This window comes from Ursus maritimus, unplaced genomic scaffold (genome assembly GCF_017311325.1).
Source record: "Ursus maritimus isolate PB19 unplaced genomic scaffold, ASM1731132v1 scaffold_7, whole genome shotgun sequence".
NCBI classification, from domain to species: Eukaryota; Metazoa; Chordata; class Mammalia; order Carnivora; family Ursidae; genus Ursus; species Ursus maritimus.
In genome coordinates, this window is record NW_024426885.1 from 38,708,528 (window position 1) to 38,736,433 (window position 27,906).

The 27,906-nt window shown below is 38.5% G+C and overlaps 1 protein-coding gene and 1 long non-coding RNA gene across 10 annotated transcripts in view; both read right to left on the reverse strand.

Moving 5' to 3' along the window:
• MARCHF8 (membrane associated ring-CH-type finger 8) overlaps positions 1-27,906 on the reverse strand; it is a 131,902-nt gene that overhangs the window by 28,277 nt on the left and 75,719 nt on the right. The window lies entirely within an intron of this gene.
• On the reverse strand, positions 1,294-27,828 carry LOC121101205. Of its 5 annotated transcripts, none has more exons than XR_005833137.1 (4): positions 26,854-27,828; positions 17,199-17,350; positions 8,228-8,307; positions 1,294-1,486 (listed from the first exon to the last, which is right to left on the reverse strand). It is a non-coding gene; the product is annotated as an uncharacterized LOC121101205 (long non-coding RNA). The 5 variants fall into 5 exon arrangements; XR_005833136.1 differs by having other exon boundaries at positions 8,228-8,304; positions 17,199-17,353; positions 26,854-27,824; XR_005833133.1 differs by having other exon boundaries at positions 17,199-17,353; positions 26,854-27,824.

Below are 27,906 nucleotides of genomic sequence, written 5' to 3' on the forward strand. Positions count from 1 at the left end.
ATTATCTAGCCTCAGAACATACAGATGTTTTAAAGCCTGAAACCTGTCAACATTTAGAATTGCTTCTCCATTACTTGGCAGGAAATTAACAATTCAGTTCCAACAGACCATTTTTTCCCCTTAAATACTACTACATTTATTCAGACTAACTGAAAAAAATCTAAGAAGTTCAGGACCATAAAAGACCTATTTTTCAGGAAGCAAATCCCAAGATTCATTCAAACCAGTGACTCATTCATTCCATACTTATTTACTATTTGACTAACACATGCAAACAACTGTAGTACGCACAAAACGTGGACAAAAATAAATCTGACTCCTGAGCCTGTTCTAATGATGATGTTAACCACAGAACTTCTTTGTAATAGTGTTTCAATGAGAAATATATAACCAGGAAAGAAAATGAATTAAAAAATTGTTTAAAAACATTAAAAGCACAAACACGAATTATGTCAGGATACAGTGGGTGACACCATTCTTTCGTACAGTTACACTGGCATGTTTCTGAATGAAAAGAAGGAAAGGTTACTAAACATCAATGTCAAGAACTGGAATTAGGCATTCCAAAGAGAAAAAGAGTTCCATTCCAGTATGAAACTAAGTTTCAATGCCCAAGTAATACAAACCTTAGCAAATTATTTTCATCAATCTTTAATATAGTTAGTCACTGCTTAATGGGTCCACCATCTTATAACCCTGGGAGAGATAAAAGCCTCACTGCTGGTAGCAAAATCTGTTACCTTCTTTCCTCAGAGAAGGCACCAGGAGATGCCACACTGTGATAGCACATGGCCCCCTGGCTTGATCTCACCTCCATGTGTCTTTGGTGAGCTCTTGTTGTCTACATTAAAAAGAAGAGCTCCTCAGAACACAGCTCCATGCCTTCTTCTTATTTGTTGTCTCCCTCAGACCAGTGCTTCTGAAACTCTGTGCATTTGAATCATTTAAGGATCTTCATAAAATGCAGACTGTAATTTGTTAGGTCTGAGGTGGGTTGAGATTCTGCATTTCCAGTAAGCTCCCAAGTGACTCCCATGCTGCTGGTCCCCAGACTACACTTTAAGATGCTAGTTTCGTCCCAAATCCTTGGCCAGAATAATCCACAAAGGCTATGATTCGTTTAATTGAGGTATAACTGAATATGACTCATTTTTTAAAGAGCAAATCATGACTACTATAAAAGTAAATTTCTGCATAAAAGATGGTAGTGAGCTTACAATTGAGTTAATACAAATAAATCAATCAGGAAACAGACTGATACATACACTGGGAAAGACTGAGTCTGAGGGTGTGAGAAAGAAAAGTTTTATTAATGTAAGAAGTTACCAAATCACAAAGATAAAGAGAAGCTCTGTTGAGGAATAAGGGACATTTCACAATTTTACTCAGTCCTGTCAATGGTGTTTTGCAAGTCCATCTGTGGCTCCAACAGAATGTACCTTGAGGGTAGAACGGAGATGCAGAGCCCACAGAGACCAAACACGCCCTGGAAAGTAGAAGCCAAGAATTAACGAGAAGACAATGAGGTGAGATGTCTAAGCAAGTTTTGAGGATTTTGTATAAAGGAGTCAAACAATAAAACTTCATGTGGGAGTCTCCCTGAAACTCTGACCAGGACCAGTCATTAAAACACAAACATACACACACACACACACACACACACACACACACCCCACCACCAACAACGACAACAACAACAAGCAAACAAGCAAAAAAAAAGCAAACAAAAAAATTGTGTAACAGACATACTATGTATCTACCCGATATCCATCCCTACCAACAGAACAAATTTGTTCTGAGCAGCAATGGACCCAACTAAAAGTTCTCACACTCTCACTCTATTTTGCAATTAAGGGTAAATATGTAAGAAAGTTCTCCCTAAAGACATTAAACTTGAGGTTTTCTGGGAGACCATTCTGCTTTCCTGATATAGCCACTGCTCCTTTCCCCAGCTTTCCTTTTTTCCTGAGTTACCCTGGAATAAAGAGGTCATGCCAAGAGGTGCAACAGTCACCTTGGGACCATGAGGAGAAAAAGTACACATAGAGGTCTCCAACTTCTTGGTCTCAGGACACCTTTACAATGTAAATTACTGAGGACTCCCAAAACCTTTTGTTTGTGTGGATTATATATATTGATATTTGCCATATTAGAAGTTAAAACAATTTTTAAAATATGAATCTCTTAATTCAATTAGAACAATAAACCCAGTTAATATAAATAACATTTCTATGAAAAACAACTATTTTTCTGAAAAAAAATATAAGTGAGCAGAGCAACAGTTTTATATTTGTGTAAATCTTCTTATTGTCCAATTAATAGAAGACAGCTGAATTCTCATATCTGCTTGTACATTCAATCTCCTCTGTTGTTTTGACTGAAATAAATGAAGAAAATTTGGCCTTATACAGTATGTATTTATCAAAGGAATGTGTATTTAATAACCATTTGAGATAACTGGATATTCTTTGTACTACACAAAAACTCAACAAGTAATTAGCTGTGATGTACACTCTAAAAAGATATTAATAAATTGTTAATACTCCATTAAAATCAACTGGTCCATCTTCTACTTTGAATTGATCTCTTAATCATGCATGACTTTATAACATCACACAAAATTGGTCATTTAGAAATTACTGGTTCACTGGGTTATGCAAATTTTCCAAGACTGACACATTTCATTATGCAATATGAAAAAAAAAATCACATTCATTAATATGACCATCAGAGTCCATAATTATTGAAAAGCTACCAAGCTCACAGTGGTGGATACGAGTTTTCCAAAATCCTATTTTTTGCTTAGAGACTTCCAATTTTTTCACTGGCAACAAAAACTTACTTGAAAGGAAAGATTGGCTCATTCATTCAATTTAGAGAAAATGTCTGCCAAATATCCAAGTCAGAAAAACTAGAGTTTGACTGCCAGTAACTCTTTCAAGTAAAAATTATATTCCATTAAAATTGACTAGTTAACTTAGCAACTCAATCACAGAAGTGCTTTGCCCTGAGTCAACCACTGCCCTTTGGTATTCAGTAGAAATGATCTATACCAGATATGCAAAAATGGAATAAAACACATAAGCTACAATAAGAATAGTCAATTAAAAGTGACAAACATATTAAAATGAGCAGAAAATGAAATCAAAGTATCATTATAATTGTCTTCAAAATGTTCCCAAAGTTAAAGAGACATAAGATATATGAAATATGTTAAACTTCCGAAGATAAGCACTAAATAAGCTACACAAAGAGATATACTCATTAACACCACACATAAAACAAAAAGAAATTCTTAAAATTCTTCAAGTAGCCCACATGATGGTAAGAAAAAGAGAAGAAAGAAAGATGGGAAGAGAGAGAGAGAGAGAGAGAGAGAGAACCGAAGATAAAAAATAAAATGGCACCCTTAATTCCTAAGATATCAGAAACTATCCTACGGTCATACAGCAAACAGAGAAACACTTATTCAAGAAAATCGACTACACCTTGGTATGAACAGCAGGAATCTGTGTTACCTGGGCCACAACCTAGTCCATCCTCTGGCTGACAGAAGCTCCACTCTGGGAGGGTACAGCCAAGAAAAAATACCTCCCTTTCCCCCGAGCTCCCAAAAGAACAGAAAAGCATCTCCAGAGAGAGGGGCAGGCCGCAAACATTACACATTCTACTCTACCAACTCCATGTTCTGGAAGCCATGTTCCAAGCAAAAGTGACTTAAAAGTAGGTCTGGGCTCCCTTCTGTACAGCATCTCCAGAGAGAGGGGCAGGCCCCAAGCATTACACATTCTACTCTATCAACTCCATGTTCTGGAAGCCATGTTCCAAGCAAAAGTGACTTAAAAGTAGGTCTGGGCTCCCTTCTGTACAGTGCCCACTAGTAACGTAGAAGCTCTACTTTAGGCATGACAGACTGGGTGTAATGCAGCCCATCTTTGCCCAACTCAACAGACTGATGGGGTGGAAGTTCCACACCAACACAGCAAGCCAAGAAAACTACAGGCTACTGCCCTACATAAAGCAGGTACAATCACTCCAACCTGTGGGCCACTGTACCCTCCCCCAGCTCCAGAGCACAAGCTTAGATTTTGCAAAGGTAGAAAGGCAGGCCAAAAGAACAGAGAGCTCCTAAGCTATCTCTAAGGAAACAAACATTAGCTGGAATAGAATATGCAGAAATTTCAGCCTAATAGTACTGGCAAAAATGATGGCATTTTAGGTGGCTCGTAGCTATAAGACAGCAACAAGTGAAACCATAAAATGACTAAAAGTGTACCACAGAAAACCAGGGACAGAGATAACTAAGAAGGTCCTCCTGAGGATGGAAGAAACCTCAGATACTGGCCTCAAAAACAACTGCAGCAAAGGAATCTGCATTTACTTGGATCAGACCATGGGGCAATACCCTAGGGAATTGTCCAAAATAGCAGAGCAATCAGCCTGCAGTTAACGGAACTAAAAACTGAATGTGAAATCAACAGAGACAAGAAAACTTAGCAGGTCAGGGAGAGAGACAGTCAAAAAACACTATAAACAGTCATATAAACAGTCATCCCAACTTGAGAGAGTGCATGCCCAAGGCTTACCCCTCTGAGAAGCAAAATCAGAGACTATATATTGTAAGGAAAACAGATTTTACTATAAAATCCAGCCAAGTTACTAAAGAAACAACCCACGGGAGGTGGGGAGGGTGAAAGAATCTTAATTCAAAGATGCTAAAACGTATTATCTAAAATATACAGCAGGGGCGCCTGGGTGGCACAGCGGTTAATCGTCTGCCTTCAGCTCAGGGCGTGATACCGGCGTTCCGGGATCGAGTCCCACATCAGGCTCTTCCGCTATGAGCCTGCTTCTTCCTCTCCCACTCCCCCTGCTTGTGTTCCCTCTCTCGCTGGCTGTCTCTCTCTGTCGAATAAATAAATAAAATCTTTAAAAAAAATAAATAAATAAAATAAAATATACAGCATTGAGTACAAAAATTACAAGACTTCAGAGAAAGAGGAAAGTATGACCCAAACAGGAAAAAAGGGAGGTAACAAAAAAGGCCCTTCAGAGGGTCCACAAATTGTCTTTAGTATACAACGGCTTCAAAGTAGCTATTATAAATATGTTCACAGAATTAAAAGAAGCCATACTTAAAGAGGCAAAGGAAGATACGATGACAATATCTTATCCTAGTGATGAAAGCAATAGAGACAGAAACCATAAAAAATGAACAAGATGGAAAATGTGGAATTGAAAAGTACAATAACTGAAATAAAAAGTTCATCCCAGCAGATCTGACCTGGAAGAGGAAAGAATCAGTAAACATGAAAATGGATCCTAAGAGATTATGCAATCTGAAGAACAGAGATCAAAAAGAACAAAGAAAACCAAATAGAGCCTTAGAGAAACATGGAACATGATTAAGTACACCAATATATCCATAACATGAGTACCAGGAAGAAAGAAGAGAGAAGAGGAGAAAAAATATTCACAGAAATAATGGCTGAATTTGATAAAAACATTAATCTCCACATCCAAGAAGCTAAATTAAATTGTAGTAGGATAAAAGCAAAGGGACCCACATCCAAACACAACAAATTAAATGCTGAAAGACAAAAAGAAAACCTTGAAAGCAGCAAGGGAAAAATAACTAGTTACATACAGCAAAACCCCTTAAAAATTAATAGCTGATTTCTCATCAGAAACCATGGAGGCAAGAAGACTGAGGGGGAGAGGGGGAAGAGATGTATTTAGATAACTGAAAGAAAAAGAATTTTAACCAAGAATATTATTCCAGCAAACCTATCATCAATAGTGAAGGCAAAATAAAGACACCAAGAAGATATCGAGAATGACAAAAACTGAGAGAATGCAATGCTAGCAGACACACCTTAACAGGAATATTAAAGAGAAGTTCTTCAGGCTGAAAACAAGTAACACTAAACAATAATTGGAAACTATATGAAAAAAAACCCAAAGAATGACAGAAAAACTAATTATATAAAAATAAAAGACAGTATACACATATATACTTCTTGTCCTTTCATCTCTTAAGTGATTGTGAAAGGAATTATATAAAAACACGTATATATTGTATTGTTGGGCCTATAACATAAAGAAATGTTAATATATTTGACAACAACAAACAAAAGAGGTAGGTGGGTACAAAACTGTATTGGCAAAAGAAATTGACACCAGATGGCAACTCAAATCCAAGGAAATAAATGAGAACAAGAAATGGTAAATAACTTTAAAAGAACAAACTCTGTAAATGCTCTTTCCTTTACTTATTTAAATGACAAACTAATAACTACAACAATGTATTATTAGGTTTGGAACATATATAGATGTAACATGTATAACCACATTAGCAAGAAAGGGAAAGAGGATATAGAGGTACATAGGAGGCATGATTTCATATCTTATGTAATTAAGTTAACATGATAAATCTGAAGTTAGATTCTGTTAAGAAAATGTATACACTAAACCCTGGAGCAAACACTAAGATGATAACTTTAATCATTTAATGCAAATCAAAGCAGTAAAGGAGAAATAGAGAAAAAAGGCATAAGAGATATTAAAAAACAAAAAGTGAAATGACTGACAAATCAACCATATTAACAGCAATAAATATTAACAGTCCAATCAAAATGAATTATCGCAGTGGACAAAAATACAAGCGTACACTGTCTAGAGAAGACACACATTACACTGAAAATTACAAATAGGATTAAAGTTAAAAGAAGGAAAAAGCTAAAACTGCAAAAACAGTAACCATAAGAGAGCTGAAAAGACTAAACCAATATCAGACAAAACAGACTTAACAAAATTATACTAGAGATAAAGAGGGATATTTATTATAAGACAGTCAACCCATCATGAAAATGTAACAATTATAAACATATATGCACCTCATAAGAGAGCCAAAAATTACAAAAAGCAGAAACTGACAGAACTGAGTGAAAACCAGACAATTCAACAATACTGGCAGACCTCAATACCCTATATTCAACAATGGACAGAACAACTAAGTAGAAGACTAACGAAAAAGAATTGAGCAGTGTTATAAACCAACTAGACCTAACAGACCTCCACAGAACACGCTAAACCCAACAACAGAATACACATTCTTTTTTTTTTTTTTTAAAGATTTTATTTATTTATTTGACAGAGAGAGAGAGACAGCCAGCAAGAGAGGGAACACAAGCCGGGGGAGTGGGAGAGGAAGAAGCAGGCTCCCAGTGGAGAAGCCCAATGCGGGGCTTGATCCCAGGACCCCAGGATCACGCCCTGAGCCGAAGGCAGACGCTTAACGACTGAGCCACCCAGGTGCCCCCAGAATACACATTCTTCTCAAGTGTACATGGAACATTCTCCAGGACAGCGTAGACCATAAAACAAGCATAAATAAATTCAAAAGAACTGAAATAATACAAAGTATGATTTCTCACAACAGTTAAATTAGATATCAATAACAGAAAGAAATAAGAGAAATTCACAGATATGTGGAAATTAAATAATAAAATCTGAAATAACCAACTGGGTAAAAGAACTCACAAGGAAAATTAGAAAATGTGAGATTAATAAAAATGAAAATACAAAATACCAAACTTACCCAATGCAGCTAATAAAGTGCTTAGAGAAATATTTATAGCTGTAAATGCTGATAAATATAAAGAATAAGCTCAAATAAATTACTTCCACAACAAGACACTGGTAAGAAAAGAGCAAAGCACACCTAAATTAGCAAACAAAGAGAAAGATTACAAGGAGATGTTAATAAGGACTAGAAAACTGATGGAGAAAAATCTACAAAACCAAAAGTTCGCTCTTTGACAAGATACTTTTATGTAGCTTCACCAAGTAAAAAAATGAAATTCAACTCAAATTACTAAAAATTAGGAATAAAAGAGCTTGTATTACCCAACCTTACAGAAATAGAAAAGATTATAAAGGAATATTGTGAACAATTTTATACCAAGAAAAAGTAGAGAAGTAAAAGAGGAATTTCCTAAGGGCGCCTGGGTGGCTCAGATCCTTACGCGTCTGCCTCCAGCTCAGGTCATGATCTCCAGGTCCTGGGATCAAGCCCTGCATCAGCCTCTGCTTCTCTGTGCTCTCTCTCAAATAAATAAACAAATTCTTAAAAAAAAAAAAAAAAAAAAAAAAAGAGGAAATTCCTACAGAGACAGACACAAATTACCAAAAGTGACTCAAGAAGAAATAAAAAATCTGCAGGTACCTGGCTGGCTCAGTTGGTAGAGTGTGTGACTCCTGATCTTAGGGTCATGAGTTCAAGCCCCACCGTGGGCGTGGAGCCTACTTAAAAATAAAAATTAAAAAAAAAAAAAAAAAAAAAGAAATTTTTAAAAATCTGAATAAACCAGATTGAATTAGTTATCTAAAAACTTCCCACAAATAGGGGCACCTGGGTGGCTCAGTTGGTTGAGTGGCCAACTCTTGATTTCGGTTTATGTCATGACCTCAGGGTCTTGGAATCAGGCCCTGCACTGGGCTCTGTGCTCTTTCCCTCTGCCCCTCCCCCTGCTCATTCTCTCTCTCTCTCTCAAATAAATAAATAAATCTTTAAAAAAAGACCAAAGCTATCACAAGAATAGAAAACTGCACACAAATATTCCTTAAGAATATAGACTCAAGAATTCTCAACAAAATACTAGCAAACCAAATCTAGCAACAGATAAAAAGGATATACACTATGACTAAGTGGCATTTATACTAGGAATACAACACTGAAATAGCTGAAACTCAACATAAGACACAAGATCAAAAGAATTTTTTAAATATACACAATAAACTTTTGACAAAATCTAACACCTTTCCTGATAAAAAACTCAACAAACTAGGAACAGAACTGCCTCAACCTGATAAAGTGCATCTACAATAAATCTACAGTAGTTAACATCAAACTTAATGATCAAAGAATGAATGGTTTTACAGTAAGATTAGGATCAAGAGAAGCTGTTCACTCTTTCAGCTTCTTTTTATTATTATTATGATATGCTAGTCACCATACAGTACATCATTAGTTTTTGATGTAGTGTTTCACTTTCTATTCAACATTGTAGTGAGGATTCTAGGCAGGATAATTAGGCAAGAAAAAGAAAGAGAAAAAAGACATCCAGCTTGCAAAGGAAGAAGTAAAAGTATCTTTGTTCCCAGATGACATGTTCTTGTATACAGAAAATCCTGAGGACAAGAGCAATATATAAAAATAACTTGCATTTCTACATACTGTAAATGAACAACCCAAAAACAAAATTTAGAAAACTAATTTACAATATTGTCAAAAAAGGTAAAATACTTAGGAATAACTTCAACAAGGTAAGTGCAAAGTTAATACTCTGAAACTACATAATATTTTTAAAAGAAATCAAAGACCTAAATAAATGGAATAACATTAGGTTATTTGTTGTTGAGCTGTAGGGAGTTCTATATATATTCTGAATATTAACCCCTTATCAGATATATGATTTGCAAATGTTTTCTCCTATTCCATAAATTGCCTTTTCATTCTGTTGATGCAGTTTTTGATTTTGATGTAGTCCAGTGTATTTATTTCTACTTTTGCTGCTGTGCTTTTAGGCTATAAATCCTTGCCAAATCCAATGTCATGAAGTTTTTCCTCCTATATTTTCTTCTTCCAAGAGTTTTACCGTTTATGTTTAGTTAGGACTTCGACACATTTTGAGTTAACTTTTGTATGCAGTATAAGAATCCCACTTCATTCTTTTGCATGTGGGTATTTAGTTTTTCTAGCACCATTTGTTGAAAAGACTGCCTTTTCCCCATTGATCTAATTAGCACTCTTAAATCATTTCGCACTCAAAAATCATTTAAGCACATATGTGAGGGTTTATTTCCAGGCTTTCTATTCTATTCTTTTTTTTTTTTTTTAAGATTTTATTTATTTATTTGACAGAGACAGCCAGCGAGAGAGGGAACACAAGCAGGGGGAGTGGGAGAGGAAGAAGCAGGCTCCTAGTGGAGGAGCCTGATGTGGGGCTCGATCCCAGAACACCAGGATCACGCCCTGAGCCAAAGGCAGATGCTTAACGACTGCGCCACCCAGGCGCCCCTCTATTCTATTCCACTGGTCTAAATGTCTATCTTTATGCCGATACCACACTATTTTGATCACTGCAGCTTCTTAACAAGTTCTGAAATCAGGAAGTTTGAGACTTCCAACTCTGTCCTTCTTTTTCAATACTGTTTTGGCTATTTTGGGTCCCCTGAGATTCCATATGAATTTTAGGATGAATGTTTTACTTTGGGTACTACTGGCCTTTTAACAACAGTAAGTCTTCCAATACATGAATACAGGATGTCTTTATATTTACCCCTATCTGCTTTAATTTCTTTCAGCAGTGTTTTAGAATTTTCAGAGTACATGTCTTTCATCTCCTTAGTTAATCAACAAAAAACTCCTAGAATAAGTAGGTTCAGCAAAGTCACAGGGTATAAAATAAACACAAAAAAATTAATTGCATTTCTCTATATACCAATGAACAAAAGGACATGAAAACTATTATTTACAGTGCAAATCTAACAAAACAAGACTTGAACGCTAAAACTAAAATGCTGATAAAAGAAATACAGAAGATCTAAATAAACAGACATACTGTGTTCACCGATTAGAAGACTCAATATAGGAAAGTTGTCAACCCTTCCTCAAACTGATATACAGTTTTAATCCAATTTCTATCAAAACCCCAGCAAACTATTTTGTAGATATAGAGAAACTATTCTAAAATTTATATGGACAGGTAAAGAAATTAGAATACCTAAAACAATTTCATAAAAGAAGATTATAGTAGGCATAGTAAGTCTACATGATTTCAAGACCTATTAAGTAGCTACTGTAATCAAGACTGTGTGGTGTTGGCAAAGAAACAGACACACAGATCAATGGAACAGGATAGAGAATTCAGAAACAGATCCACACAATGTGCCAAACGGACTCTGGAGAAAGAATCTTCAACAAACGGTGCTGGAGTTGTCTGACAAGAAGCAATATAACAAAACAAAAACCTGTAAAACTTTTAGAAAAAAATAGAAGAAAATCTTTAGGATTAGGTAAAGAGTTCTTATACTTGACATCTAAAATATGATTGATGAATAAAAGAAAAAAATGATAAATCAAACTAAAATTTAAAAACTTTTGCTCCATTAAAAGGATGAAAATAAAAGCTACACACTAGGAGAAAATATTTGAAAACCACATATCCAACTAAAGACTAGTATCCAGAATATATACAAATTCTGAAAACTCAACAGCAAAAAAACTCTATTAGAAATGGTCAAAAGGGGCGCCTGGGTGGCACAGCGGTTAAGCGTCTGCCTTTGGCTCAGGGCGTGATCCCGGCGTTATGGGATCGAGCCCCACATCAGGCTCCTCTGCTATGAGCCTGCTTCTTCCTCTCCCACTCCTCCTGCTTGTGTTCCCTCTCTCGCTGGATGTCTCTATCTCTGTCAAATAAATAAATAAAATCTTAAAAAAAAAAAAAAAAAAGAAATGGTCAAAAGACATAAAAAGACATTTGAATGAAGAAGATATGCAGGTGGCAAATAAGCATATGAAAAAATGTTCAACGTCATTAGCCAGGGAAACAGAAATTAAACCATCATGAGATATCACTGCACATCTATCAGAACGACTAAAATAGAAAACTGTAATATCACCAAATTCTAGTTGAGGATACAGAGAAGCTAGATCATGTGTATGTTGCTTGCAGGAACATAAACTTATTTACTGCGAAAAACACTGGAAGTTTCTTTAAAAATTAAACATGCAATTACCACACGAAACAGCCATTGCTCTTCTGGGCATTTATCCCAGAGAAATGAAAACATATGTTCAGATAAAAACTTGTACATGGGGGGCGCCTGGGTGGCTCAGTTGGTTGTGCATCTGACTCTTGATTTTGTCTCCAATAGTGATCTCCGGGGTCATGGGATTGAGCCCCAGGACAGGCTATGCACTGAGCTCTGCTTGTCCCTCTCCCTCCCCCTCTGCCCCTCTCCCTGCCCAAGCTGGCACGCTCGCTCTCTCTCAAATAAATAAACAAAATCTTAAAAAAAAGAAAAAGAAAAAAACCTTCTACATGGGTGTTTACAGTAGCTTAGTTCAAACAAATGTCTTTCAAGAGGTGAATACTTAAACACTGTGCTATATTCATACCATGGAACACTATTCAGCAGTAAAAAGGAAATCGCAAGAGAACTATACATAATAAAAAAAAGCCAATCCCAAAAGTTTACAAATTGTATGATTCCATTTATATAACATTCTTTAGTTGACAAAATTATAGAAATAGAGAATAGATGAATGGTTGTGAGTGGTTAAGGAGGGAGGGTTAAGTGGGTAGGGTTATAAAGGGCAACCGAAGGATCCTTGTGGTGATGGAAATTTTATGTATCTTGACTATACCAATGTCAGCATCCTGACTGTGATATTTAACTAGAGCTTTGTAAGAAGTTACGATTGGCTGACAGCAGGTAAGAGTACATGAGATCTCTCTGTATCATGTTCTACAACTGTGTATGTGTGATATTATGATTTATAAGAAATGTGTATTTGGCCATTCAGATGACCAAAATCTCTTTCTCATATATATTTGGTTTTCATCCATAGTTCCTGGCTCACAGCTCCCAAAACCCTTGGAATTTCCAAAGCCCGAGGGCGATAAAAAGTGTCTTTTGTTATGTTAATGAGGTGACCTTGGAAAGCACTTAAGGATGGGGCCATGTCAGTACAGAGTTGGAACTTTGAAGGGAAAGGGGCTGGAAGTTGAATCAATTGCCAATGGTTAATGATTTAATCAATCAATCATACCTTATGTAATGAAGCCTCCATAAAAACCCAAAGGACAGAGTTTGAAAAGCTCCGCACTGGTGAACATGTGGGGATGTAGGGAAAGTGGTGCTCCTGCAGAGGTTATGGGAGCTCTATGCCCTTTCTTTTTTTTCAATATTTTATTTATTTGACAGACAGATAGTTGAGAGAGGGAACACAAGCAAGGGGAGGGGGAGAGGAAGAAGCAGGCTTCCGGCTGAGCAGGGAGGCTCAATCCCAGGACCCTGGGATCATGACCTAAGCCGAAGGCAGACACTTAAGGGCTGAGCCACCCAGACGCCCCTCTGTGCCCTTTCCCCATACCTGCTTGCCCTATTCAACATTGCCATCTATCAGGTTGTTCCTGAGTTACACCCTTTTACAATAAACTGGTGATCTAGTAAGTAAAACGTTTCTCGGAGATTTGTGAGCCACTGTAGCAAATTAATCAAACCCAAGTAGGGGTTTGTGAGAACCCCTGATTTATAGCCAGTAGGTCAGAAGTACAGGTAACAACCTACACTTGTGACTGGTATCTGAAGTCCAAAGAAGGGGTCATGAGAACCTCCAATCTGTAGCCAGTTAGTCAGAAGCACGAGTAACAGCCTAGGCTTGTGACTGGTGTCGGAAGGGAATGGTGGAGGTGAGGGGGGCAGTCTGGTAGAACTGAACCCGTAACCTCTAGAGTCTGGTGCTATCACCAGGTAGATAGTGTCAGAATTGAGTTGAATTCTCAGATACTCTTGCTGGTGTTCTGAGAATTGCTTGGTGCTATGTAGGAAGCCCCCCTCCCCATAATGGAATCAGTACCAGAACCAATGTGTATGTATTTATATATGTATGTATATGTGTGTTTGTGGTGTATATTAAACACCATAACTAAAACGCAGAGATTTTCAAATTGGAGATAAAAGCAAGATATAATTACATGCTACATACAAGAGAAAACACTTTATATATATAAATACAAACAGATTAAAAATAAAGCCTGGAATACCAATAACAAAATGACACTAATAACAAGATGACAGAGATGTTGAAATTATCTGGCAAAGACTGCAGGCAGCTCAAATGACCATTCACCACTCTTAAAATAGAAAATGGATTCAATAGCAGAGAAGAAAAAATCAAGAACTTGAAAGAAAAAAAAAAGTATTCAATCTTAAACAACAGAGAGAAAAAAAAGATTTAAAAAATACGGACAAAATCTCAGGGACCTGTGATGCAAAACCAAATGGTTTACAATCACAGTCAATGGAATCTAAAAAGAAGAACAAATACAGGGTTGAAAAATACTTGAAGAAAGACTTGCTAAAATGTTCCCAAGTTCATAGAAAGACATAAACCTACAGCTTAAAGCAGAGGAGTGAACTCCAAACAGGATAAACAAACAAAAAACTTACTAGAAATCTTGCTTTAAAAAATACCATCTTGGTCAGTGCTCTGGATTGAACTTGCCCCTGCACAAGTTCCTATGTGGAAGCCCTAAGCCCCAACGTGGCTATATTTGGAGATGGAGCTTAAAGGGGTAGGTAAGGTTAAATAGGTCATAAGTGGCCCTCACCCAGTAGGACTGGTGGCCTTATGAGAAGAGGGAGAGAGGAGTGGGAGAGGGAGAGAGAGAGACCTCTGTCTCCACACACGTACCATTTTGTTATGGCTGCCCAAGCAGGCTAATACAGTTGGCAAAAAGGATTCAGAAAAATTATGAACTAATCTACATCTATCTCAAAAAATAAAAGCAAAACTCAGGTAGTTTTAAGGAATAACAAAAATGGTACATAAATATTTTATAATTAGTTCAAATTTGAAATAAAATTTAGGGCACAGTTAAATCATGACCATAACCGCTAACCATTTTTTCTTGGCCGTTCATCTATACTCTCTGGACTTCAGTTTTGCCCTTTATAAAGAGGGCTTGCATGGAAGGGGGTGGGGCAGAGAAGTTAACAAAGGTGACCCCCTTGATTTCTCTAAGCTCCCAAATGTGGTATATCTATGGGGAATATGTTGCCCTATTTAGTTCTACTCAGCACCACACATAATGCAGTTTTAAACTGACCCCTGAAGATATGAATAAATGGGTTTATAGTTCCAAAAACCCTTCTGACATAGACTAATAAATATTTTTTTAAATGTTAAATGTAACATGGCATGAGTAGAATGATAATCTTCCTAGTAATATATTGGTGAATACAATCTTTTTCAAATGAGTTTTCCACTAATTTTCATTTTTATTTTTTGAACATGAAATAAAGTTATGCTGAAAAAAATTAAAGGTCTTTGTATTCATCATTGATATTTTAAAACCTTAATTATACAAACAATAAAATAAACAGATTTTAATTTCTGCCATTTAACAACTCTATATTATATTCAATAAATCCATACACCCTTGAGGTTAACTGAAAAATCTTTATCAATACAAATCAGAATACATGACCTCTAAAAGTTATTATAGAAATTGTAGCACTGTAAATATTTCCTACAGAGCTGTATAAGTAACCTTTATAGAAAGACTATCCAATTTCTTTAATATAGAATATATTCATTCAGGGAACACATTCATTGACCACATACTATGTGCCAGGTACCATTCTAAGCCCTTGGGAATGATGAATGAACAAAACAAAGTTTCCTACTCTTGGGGCACCTGGGTGGCTGAGTCGGTTGGGCATCTGATTCTTGGCTTTGGCTCAGGTCATGTGGTGGGATCCGCTAGGAGTCTGCTGGAGATTATCCCTCTGCTCTTCCCCTTGCTCATGCTAAGATAAATAGGTAAAATCTTAAAAAAAAAAAAAAAAAAAAAAAAAAGACTCCTACTCTTGTGGAGCTTGAGAAATGGCACAGGAGACTGTTCGTCTTCTCTGATTGTCTCAGAGTTCAGAGTGTTATCTGTTCACAACATGTTTGTTCACTGGAGACTTACAAAACTATAAATGATATTTCATGGTGAAATACATACATTCAATTTGGCCCAGGTGCCCTGAGGCTCTTATTCCTTTCATCCTCACTATCTTTGTCCGTTATAGCTCAAGAATATCTCATAGCCTTAGCAAAGTTAACAGAGATAGATAGCATCCACGTGAAATAAGACAGACGTGCAAATGGCAATATTAGAATGTCCCTGCCAAATGAAATTACATGCCTGGCTTAGACACACACACACACACACACACACACACACACACACACGCGATAATGCCAACAAACAGAACTAAGAGCCTTTGTTACTGTTCCAGCTTTATGCATTTTCTATCCTGTAAGAAGCTAAAAAATCTCCCCAGAATGTATGCTCCCGCAAAAGAACCAAGCAAGGAGCCTTCTGAAAACAATACGTCCTCCAGAAAATGCAATGGAGCCTGCAGCTGTGCTCATTCAAATTATAAACTAAGTTGTCTTTTCAGGATTTTCCAAAGCCATAATTCCACGATTTCAATTTATATAGGCAATATCACATCAATAAAAAAGATACTTTTTACACTAGCAGAAGGATACCATTAAAAAAAATCTGCTATAATTTATATACTTAAATGCTTATTTGGCTTCAGAACACTTTTCACAATTTCAAGGAACAGTTTTGTTACAAAGTACATCCCTGAAAATGGAATTGAATCGCTAAGCTTCTCTGGTTGAGAACCTCAACAGTGAGGCGTCCTTGAACAATTCTGGTTCTCTCTATATTTATTCCTAAGGCCTAATGGCATCCCTAAAATCAATGAGAAATCCAGCCACTGCTGACAGGGCACTTCTCCTACCTGAAGCTTCATTTTCCAGCAAGCTGCATCGGGGAGTCCTCAGTGCAGCTCCCCCAGCAGCATGTTCCTGGGCTGTCTGCACAGCAGCTGCCGCCCTACAGCAGCCGGCAGAAGCACACATCATCGCAGCTGGACGTGTGAGGGCTTGCTGGAGCCCTGGGCATACCACTCCTGTGATCAAATTGGACAAGCTACTTCCTCCAGCTGATTTCCAAGGAACTAGATAGTGAATGAATAATTCATGACAAGTCCATTCCAGCAACCGATTTCTGCTCTAAGGTCTACTCCCCACAGCAATTTGCAATGTAAAGATTCTAAAGCGCATACTTGCTGGCAGGCAAAGAATGAAAGTTCACTTCTCTAGTCAATGACAGTAAATGTTAGTAGATTTGTTTGCTCTTCTTTCATGCTAACCCATCACCCAGACTTACTGAGGAGATTTTTTTTTTTTAAATGCAGGAAAGGTAAATGATTAACCACAGATATCTGACACATACACACAAAAAAACTTTTTCTCCCTAAAACCTGTCCTACACAGTGGTTTCTGGTGGTAGGAAAAGCAGCAAAGTGCTTTGCTCTCAGATCAGCAGGTCAGTACTTACATTTAGCAGAAGACCAATTCCAGCAGAGCACAGGAAATCATCACATGGTAGGGGAGGGGAGTCTCAGTATCAATGCCAGGAAACAAATTGCTTCAAAGGGGAATTTTCCTGGTCTCTCAGGCTATAAATATAACTTTCATCTCATTGGTATTCTTCTAGGAAGAACATGAACATTCATTTTCACCAATTTGTCAGTGCTTACATATTTCCAAATGAGTGATATCAAAAGTAGTCAATTCTCTGCGACCAAACACATAATGCCAAGAGGAACTTGAACAAAAAGACAGAAAGCCCATACTCCTAGCTCAGCTCCACCTCCAGGAAGTCCAACCCTACACTTATCATTTTTACCAGTTTCAATCTTTTTTCCTTTTCTTCTCCACTCACTGTGACTATCTCAAGCTTGTGCTGTCAGTAAGTTCATTTTCCAGCTGTGACTATTCTGTTCCTAGCTACTTCTAATTTATTTGTTCTGCAAATTGGTTCTCCACGTGACTCCTTGGGTCCCGTAGACTTCCCTTTTCACCTCATTCTGTCATTTTATTTTTTTTATTCTGTTATTTTATTATATCATTTCTGAGCCTGTGTTTTATGCAACCCAGGTTCTTAATAGCTTACTCCTTATTAGCTTACTTAGGAATTCTCTTGATTCTGAAGGGAAATGAGTATTTCTTCCAGAACAGACTTTGCATCCTTCTTCTGCATGTACTGTGCCTTTCCCTCCATCCTGCCATGTGTGCAGAGGGCTTGCGATATCTTCTTGTTGGCTCAAGCTTCACCGGGACGTTCTGCAGAGCACCTCTGCATCTGTTACTGCGTAGTCTAGGGGAGCACTTCCCCTTCCAGCTATGTTCTAACTGGTGTTCACAGAGTGTGAAAAAGGGAGAAGGGAACAAGCTCAGCTGGGACTAGGGCTACAAGCAGCCTGAACTCTGAGCTTTTCTCCCAGGGATATATTCTTTTCCTCCCCAACATTAATTCCCTCTGTCCTTGGGAGATTTCATCCCCACCAGAAAGAGCCTGGCCCAGGTTGTTCTCTTCCTCCTTTGCAGTCATTCCTTTTCCCTCAAATCCTGACTACCTACTCCCCACCCCCACCCAACCCTGCCACCTGCAGCTCACTATATGCCCCTTCTTCCACTTACTGTTCTCCAAACAGACCTGCCTGATCGACGTTCCCTTCTGCTAGGTAGGTGTTCTGCTGCCTCCCAGTTTACTGATGAAGATAATCAGCTCTAGGGTTTAGCGCTATTCTTTCTTCTCTACTTCTTTCCCAGCCTGAACATACCAAAATAGTCATCTCCACCATGCTTTTCTTTGTCACATGAGAGCAACCCTCAGGGAGAGGCTTCCAGTCACCTGGAATTCCCAGTGCTCCTACAGCATTACCTATACTCACTTTCGCTCCTCACAGACACTAGGGATTTTGCATTATTTTGCTCACTATCCTTTCCTCTCACAGAGCCTCTGCACAGACTGGAGTTAAGGACGATTCTGAGCCAAACACTCTGAATTCTTGGAAACTTTCATTTCTCTCACTGACCATTTCTTTGAATTAGCTGTTGGTATATTTCTACCAGTTTTTATCCACCTGCTGTTCATATCATTAAGTCTAAAAGAGTGAATATTTTGAAATTTGGCTTCACTCTGCCATCCTAAAACAGAAATCATACTACTTTAAAAAATTAATAACCTGATATGGCCACATCAAAAATAGTGCTAATGCAAAGATTTGTGGCTTAATAGACATCAAAACAGTAGATCATAACAAAATGACTACAGTGGATGTTGTGGGTTGCCTTCCCTTCTTCCTTCTCTGCAGCAGAACCCCCAATTCTCTTCAGAAGTCCCCTCTCCCCAGAGTCACCATATATCAGGATGCTCACTTGACCCCTTGTTCCTAGAGTAGGTTGACTGGCAAGAGCCCACTTATGGTTCAGGAGGTATGATCTGCTGGAGGCATCTGGGAAATACCTTCTCACACTTAGAGAGAGCGACGAGCTTTTCTTCCTCTCTTCCTCCCATGTACAAGGCCACGTAGAGCCCTAAATGCTACTGACAACCACTGACAACATTAGGGGAAATCTGCCTTGAGATGAAGTATACCCCGTGAAAGGGAGAGCAAACAGACAGAAAGAACCTGGGTCCTTGATAATGTCTCTGATATGCTGGATCGACCACCCTGAGACCCATCCTTCCCTTTTAGACAGACCTCCTTTTATATGAGCTTGCAAAGTTTTCATTGTTTAAGCCAGGTTGGGCTGGTTGTTCTGTTATTTATAGCTGAAAGCATCCTCACAGATGGCATTTGGACTATCTATTTACATTATTAAACCCTCTTTTGTTAGCCTGTGTATTTTTAAAATTAACATACAACTTCAAACTGATTAAGACTCAAGTATGGCAGAGGACGCTGAAAAAAATCAATGATTCTCAGAATGAACAGAGACAAAGATCATCTATTCCAACCCAACACAGAGCCTGAATCCTTGCATAACACTGCAGCTCTGGCTGCTTCTCCTCAACACTCCCAGGAACAAAGAGTTCTCCAGCCACCTCCCAAGGCAACCGATTCGCTTCACTCTGCTGATAAATGAATCCTTGTTACTGTCAGGCTCATCATCCTTTGGCCTGAGGGGTCTGTTGGAACACTGGATTTTAAGAGCAAATTAAAAAGAGGGCAAGCAGTTTGGCACAATGCTGGCCGCAGCAGTACAGCAACGGCATAAACGAGGCACACTGTGGACACCAATTTTCCCGACAGTATAAGTTAGTTGGCAGAATTGTGAATCCATTAACATTTAACCAGATTAGTAAAACTCTTTCTTATGGACTACACACATGTACAATTCTACCCTCTGTTTTAGGGCCTCTTTCCACTATCCACTGTAAGAATGCTAATATGAGGGTCACCTGGCTGGCTCAGTCAGTTAAACGTCTGCCTTTGGCTCAGGTCATCATCCCGGGGTCTGAGATCGAGTTCCGCACTGGGCTCCCTGCTCAGCAGGGAGTCTGCTTCTCCCTCTTCCCCCCACCTCGTGCTCTCTCTAACTATCCCACTCTCTCAAATAATAAATAAAATCTTTTAAAAAAAGAATTATAACACAAAAGGGAGAACCTCTGCTATAAGAAGGGGCTATAAGGGGCACCTGGGTGGTTCAGTTGGTTAAGCAGCCAACTCTTGATTTTGGCTCAGGTCATGATCTCGGAGCCTTGAGAGTGAGCCCTGCATTGGGCTCCACATTCAACGGGAAGTCTGCTTGAGAATTCTCTCTCTTCCTCTGCGCCTCCCCCCACTCATGTGCAGGCTCTCTCTCTCTAAAATAAATCTTTTTAAAAAGGGCCTATAAGTGTTGTAAGAAACTGAAACTATAAGAGAAGAATTTGGAACACAGAATCATTCAAATTTTCTTATATTTTCCATGTTCTCTTCCACAGACTAAAGTTGGGGTAAACACATCCTATATAATAGGTAAAAGTTTTCAACATTTTTTCCGTGACGAACCATAAGAAAAGCATAAAAGATTGCTGGGTAATACATTAATTCTACATGGTAAACTAATTCTCCAATTTCGAGATAATCATCATTTTAGTCATTAAACTATTGGTTTTTATATATTTTAAAATATAACAAATTTTTTGAGTTATCACTCTAATGTTTCTTTTTGTCCCTCAATTACTGTCATCTATTCCTTCACCCAACTTCCTCTTTTCAAGTATCTTATGCACTGGGTTGAAAATTCTCACTGAAAGAACTATTCTTGAAGACTTTAAAACATATATATTTTCTGGTAAAGATTATTTCTCCAAAGGTTATTTCATCTGGCAGCAGAAACAACAGATGATGAACTCACAGCATATTCCAAGTATCTCATAAAGAATTTTGATTCCTTTTGGGTATCTGACGTGAAAGGCCTGATTATGGAGGGCCTGGCTTTCATAAAAAATATGAAATAGGGCAAGTTGGTGGTTGTCAATCAAGCCCTTTCAACTTTCATAAAAACTCTGCATCAAAGTTGGACCGCCCCGGAGTACTTCCAGTTCTAGGCTACAGTGCCACCGGAAATGCAGGATGGAGAGGCTTAGGTGAGACAGAATACAGAGTTTGTGGCTTGATTACAGAATACACATATCTCTCCACTGATGACGTTCCAACCAAGACCTTCAAATTCTTAAGACTGTTACAATAACATGTTCCTGAAACAGCAGAAAATATAAAAGGAAAGTACCCATAAGACTGCCTGCCTGTAGTCAACACTCATTCATGGCTTTTCTCTGTCAGTGCCATTGTTCTGAAGACCCTGATGATGAACTCTTAGCTTGCCAGTTCTTGAACATCCTTAAAACCTACTCCTTCAAATGTTGCCTGATACCCTGGACAAGCTATCTGGTTTGCTCTGACCTCTACTATATGCTTGTTTGGGTCTTTCAGAAGGACTGGTCTTTCTCAGTTACTAAAAAGTTACCCAAGAGAGCACCCTATGTGGGAACTTAGTAGACCTTTCTACCTTATCTCTAGAATGCCAGTCCTAGCCTGGCCTGCTGATAACAGCTCAGCAGCAAACTGTGCCCTCAGACACTGGTACAGTTTTCCACCTGGCACCCTCTTCTCACTTATCTGCCACATACACGAACATTCTCGAAGCTACCAGTATCATATCATTGCTCTACACCACAATATTTCTAATAAAGCATGCATCATACACTAATCGAACTTAGCTGTCAAACCACTGTACTTGTCAGAGGACTGGAGACCTTGCCAGTTTTGTAACAGAAGCATTGAGAATCCCACAGCTACAGAAACTCTAACAGATGTACTGGGAAGAAGTCTGCACAAGAAAATCTTTCCCAGATTTTTCCAAATGCCACTGCATACTTCGTTGACCTACTCTTAAAATGAAAATACAAATATTTGAGCAGAATTACAATTACCATCTACAAAAAGTTGAGTATGTCTTCATTCAAACCTGGATAGTTATATGCTACAAGGGACTTCTGTTGATGAATAAAATATCATCCATTCTCAGGACCCTTGCACCCTGGTGCTGGAATGTAGCTTGGCTCTGCAGGAGTTCCCAGCATCCCCACTCCATATGTCCCCAGTCCTGGTACTGCCTAGAAAGCTGGAGCTCCGCTCCACTTGCCTCCCTATCAAGGCTGGGTGCTTCATGGGTTCCAGGTATCTCCCCTCTCTGTGGGTCCTCTCTGTATTTTTCCCCTTTCCCCAACTAAAGTTCTGGCCAGGGGGAAAGAAAATCATCCCTACCGGTAAGGAATTCGTACTCTATTATGGGATATAAACAAATAACTACAGGTAACAACCATGTGGTAGAATTTTTTAAATGCCACATCAGAGACACAGATGCTAATTTCTCTTTCTCTCTTTTACATACCTACTTTTTACAACCCATTCATGGAGGAAGGGAATGGAGAATGGAATGGAAGAATGGAGTCCCTAATGGGCATATAAATTAGAGAATTTATAAATACCTTATATAGACCTACTTAAATATAGGGAAAAAACGGAGTATTCACCATAATAACATTCTTAAACATCAAAGCAATCCTTGAATACTTGACATAGTATACAGTATATTATCAAACTTATAATTTAGCAACCTAAATTATATCAGATTAAGTTCCTTCAATGATAGAAAATAATTACTGCTAAATATATGTAGCCAGGATAAAAAAATACAAATGAAGATTTGTGCGGTTTGGGTAAAGCAAAATCAGACTTAGGATTCAGAATGGGAGTAGGGTCTAAAATAAGTGTCAAGTAGAATTCAGACCTGTGCCAGTCACCAAGGGGAACTCAATCGCATGCTTTTGTTACATTCTAAAGACTGATGTAGGCTATGAATTCCTTTCCACCACACAAGAGAGGATGTGGAGCAAATACCAAGGTGAGATTACTAAAACATACTGCAATTACTGTGCTGCTAAAAACAAATTTCATTTTTTATTAATAGGAGGAAGAAAATACAAAATATTTTGACCATTAAATATAACCAGAATATTTCATAAGATTCAATAAAGAGGCATTAACTTTGTTGAATGATACACATTTTATCTGAAAGAAATCACGAAATATTTTTATCCTCATATTTTACCTGAACTACCCTGAAAAACTGTGTAGTCCAAGAAAATATCCTAGTCACATTTAAAACAATCAGCTTCACTAATAAATACTGCTTCAGCTATTCAAATACACATTACTCTATGGCTGCAATCCATCCTAGCAACTGAGAACTGACAACAGCTGAAAACTTAGCTTATCTTTAAATATGTTATCTTAAAAAAACAAAACAAAACATTTTTATCACTTGAAACTTTGCTTGCTCTCGAAGGTTTCTCCCTCAAAAGCTCTTGATTGTAGAGCAGTAACTGGGGGTAGAAGAGACTACATCACTTTTATCAACCTGTCTATAACATGAGTTCAAAATATGCAATCACAGGCCAATAGAGCCTAGCTGTGAGGCCTCAGAAATACAGTTTGTGTAAGACAGGAAAGATAAATGGCCTAGGCAGGTATAATGAAGTAATCTGATTACTTATTAGAAGATTTCCCCAAACCAGTAATTCCACTTGTCTCTCCGATGGCCTGAGAGGTTTATTTCCAGAGTAAAATAAACAGATGTGTCCTTCTTCTTCCGAGAAGGGAAGAGCTGCTGGGAGAGGAGGTGCAGGCGAGCAGTCTCAGGCTCAGGCATACATGGAAGGGGAAGATCCGAAGACGGATCCCCTTCAGCCCACCCACGCTTGTGCATCCTTCGGAAAGTCTGCATACGCCTCATGGGTATGCCAGGTTGAAGGCTATTCTTAAATACAACAGAGAATAAAGGTCAGCCAGAAACAGCGAGCCACACATTTGAGAACACTGCAAGAATAGACATTTGATAGCACAACTTGCAAAAATCTAAACAAAGGAAGAAAATCTCCTAATATACAACACAGAGAAAATCTACATACAGTCACAACTTTATTTTGGATATTCTACTATTGTGATAGGTAAGGAATACCACTAGCGATCAGCAATAACCACATTTAAAAAACAGAGCCCTTTATTCTAACTGTGCATAAACATCAACAAATGTCTGCACAATCCTAAAACACAAAAAATTGGGAATGAGATATAAAAATATATGAATACCTAGGAAGCATCTCATTATATAACTTACCCACTGGCCTCTAAATTGTTTATTTTTGTTTACTCCTTTATCATTGTTTACTGCAATCCCGGCTTTACCTTATATCTGACAACAGCATAGTCTTTTATTTTCCGAAACTTTTTATTTTGAAAATTTTCAAATCTACAGAGAGTATGAAAGAATAATATGATACCCTATATCGTTCAACTAGATGCATCAACCGATTTAAAATTTGCCACATTTTCTTTCTCCCTCTGATACACACACACACACACACACACACACACACACACACGCACACACACATTTTTCCTTTCCTTGTTATTTTTCTTTTTCTGGCAGAACCGTTTGAAAGTAAGTTGCAGGGGCGCCTGCGTGGCTCAGTCAGTTAAGTGTCAGACTCTTGGTTTCAGCTCAGGTCATGATCTCAGGGGTGATGAGATTGAGCCCTATGTCAGGCTCCATGGTCAGGAGGGAGTCTGCTTGAAGAGTCTCTCTCTCCACCCCTCCCCCACTCACTCTCTCTTGCTCTCTCCCAAAATAAATAATAATAAATCCTTTTTTAAAAATTAAAAAACTTTAAAAAAAGTAAGTTGCAGACATTATGCATGTTACGCTAAGTATTTCTGTATGCATTTTCTAAGAACAAGGATATTCTTCTGTACAACCACAATACCATTTTTAAGTCTAAGAAAACTAACCACAAGTCTATACTTACTAATACATAAACAATATTCAAACATCCCAGTTGTCTCAACGCAGTTTATAACAGCTTCTCCTGTCTAGCAAGTTCTATTAAGGTTTAAACATTATATTGGGTTGTTAAGCCCCTTTCAGTCTAAAATAGTATCCCCATATTTTTCTGTTTTTCATAATAAATAATGTTTTAAAGTGAAGGGTACAAAGTTCAAATTTTCCTCAAAAAACTCTTAGTATTATCTTGAGCTTAACAGAGTAATTTTTTCAAAGTTATCAAAGTTCACTTATTAGAAGACTCTGGCTAGTCTCTTGTCTGTTATATTCCCAAAGACAACTGCTATCCGTGCGCTGGTTGTGGGAGGGCTACTGAGGCCAAGAAAGGAGGACAGTGATACTCACTGAGTGACGACAAGAACTAGGCTGATAAGCAGAGGCTCATCCAAGTTCGGCAGAATCCTAGGTCACACAGTGTATTTAAAGAGAAGACCTTTGCTCTCGGGGAACAAACGTCAATGAATTTTGGGGGACAGTATGAATCACCTGAGCATGTGCTTCACAATTTGGGTGTGTGACTCTGCTTATTAGTGCTAATTACACGGCTAATAATACATCAGCATTATGCCTCAATCAGCCTAAGCCTAATTCAAAAACAAAGCCCCACGGTAAAAGGTATTATTAAGACTTTCTTGTAACTGCAACCAGTACTAGTTATTCACATATTACCTAAATACTATGAATCTGACAGCAGTCCCCTGCTACTTAAGACAGACTTTTGAAATGTGGTAAATTTAGTTCTTTATAAGCAAACACAAAAAACATACAAACTCAGCATCAGGATGACTGAATAAAAGGGGCAATATTTCATGGCCGGTGCAAAAGTGGCATGGAAAAAAGATAAAATATTCTCAAATACAGCAAGCACTAGAAGTCACCAGGGGTGCTTGCTGCCATGATAAGGGATGTCTGTGAGATAGTGACTGGAGATGGTGACTTCCCTTCCTCAGCGTCCTGTCACACACCCTTTTTTCTTCTCAGGCAATTCATTCTAACCGACAATTTTATCTCCTCTTAGGGCCTCCTTTACTGTCTATATGGTACCCAACTCCAAAATTTCTCTCTTTCTAGCTCTTGCTTAAATAGATTCCTCTCTAAAGATTCAGACACAATTGAATTCTGGATATTTTCAGGTGGCCCACCCACAAGTACCTCACACTTTCATGTTCACCATCAAGTTCACCATCCAACTTCCCCATCTTTCTTAACCTGCTGTCCTTCCTCTATCAAAGTGACTGTCTCGACCAGACATCACCTCGCCATGACCAACACAATCCATCAGCCACCAGCACTGTCATCAATCCCACCTCCAGTCCATCTCCTTGTGATCTGCTCACTTCTCTCCCCCCGGTACCACCTCCCTGGCTTAGGCCATCATCACACAGAGCACTAGCTTTCTGAGTGCTCTCCTCCCCAATCCCCTTCACCAAACTATGGTTACTTTACAAAAACAGAGCTCTACCCTTCCCTGTTTCAGTTCCCTTAGCACCACTGCAGTTACTCCCGCCTCATCTCACTGCTCCCCACCTGACACCTCAAGCTCCATCATAACGAGTTCTCCTTAGCACCTCACACATACCATCCTTCGCTTCTCTAGGAACTTTTGCCTCGTACTATGCCAAACACTCTTCTCCTCTATCTCCAACTAACTCTTACTTCTTAAGACTCATCTTTGACATCTCCTCTTTCAGAGAAGCCTCCCTGTCACCTCGAGACTGGGTCGGGGTGCTTCTCTAGACCATGGCACTTACCACACCGAACTGGGTAACTGCCTATTCTCCCAGGAGCAGTATGCAGAGCAGGAAGAGGGAGGCCGAAGTACGGAGACCAACATGCAGGCTGCTGCAGCAGAGAGCCGACCAGGACCCGGACCACAGACGAGGCGTGGCTTACAGAAGCATAAGGCCTGGGAGAGATTCGGGCAGCACAGTGGGCGTCTCTGTGTTACGCAGCATTTATGCCCAACATCTGACGGCACGCACCATGTAATGGGTGCTTAATATACATTTGTTAAAAAAAATGAACAGATCAATGAAGACAGAAGATAAAGACGTAAGGAAGCAAACAGAAAAACATCTGACTCGAGCTCAGTCTAGACTCACTGAGCGCTGGGGGAATGAAGACACGGAGCAAGCGGAGCTGGGCCAGTTTCATTAGGAGGGACGTGTGGTTTGCAAAGATAAAGGCCAGCGGCTGGCAGAGCAGCATGCAAAAAGCAAGTGAATGAAGAGCATGAGTGTGGAGGTTGGGTGTGAATACCAATTCTGACACTCGCCAACTGCCAACCGGGGAGCCCCAGGAAACTCATCCAACTGTTCTGTGCCTCATCTGTAAGAGGAGGGTGCCTATGGATGACAATGATAATACCTAACAGTACCTGGATGAGATCAAATGAATTCGCTGAGTTAATATTTGTAAAGTCCTTAAAAGAACAGTGCTTCGTATAGAATAATCATGATATAAGTGTGTTAAATTAAACAAATCCTTAGTAGTATCTATGTAGATGCAGTAAAAATGGCCACTTGTTTAGTGAATAATTAATTAATGGATGACTGCTTACATCCACTTACTGGAAGGAGATGTATCAACCATATTTACTGTAAAATGTGAAGAATTTTCTCAACTAGAGTTTTAGGTAACACAGCAGAGTTGTTTTTACACATATACACACAATTCATAGTACACTGGGGAAACTGGAGCTTCTGAGCTATACCAAAAAAATATAACACCCTATTCCCATCTCTAGTTACATATAAATCCTGGAAAAATATAGCAAAATAATTTTTACTACATAGCAAAGCTCA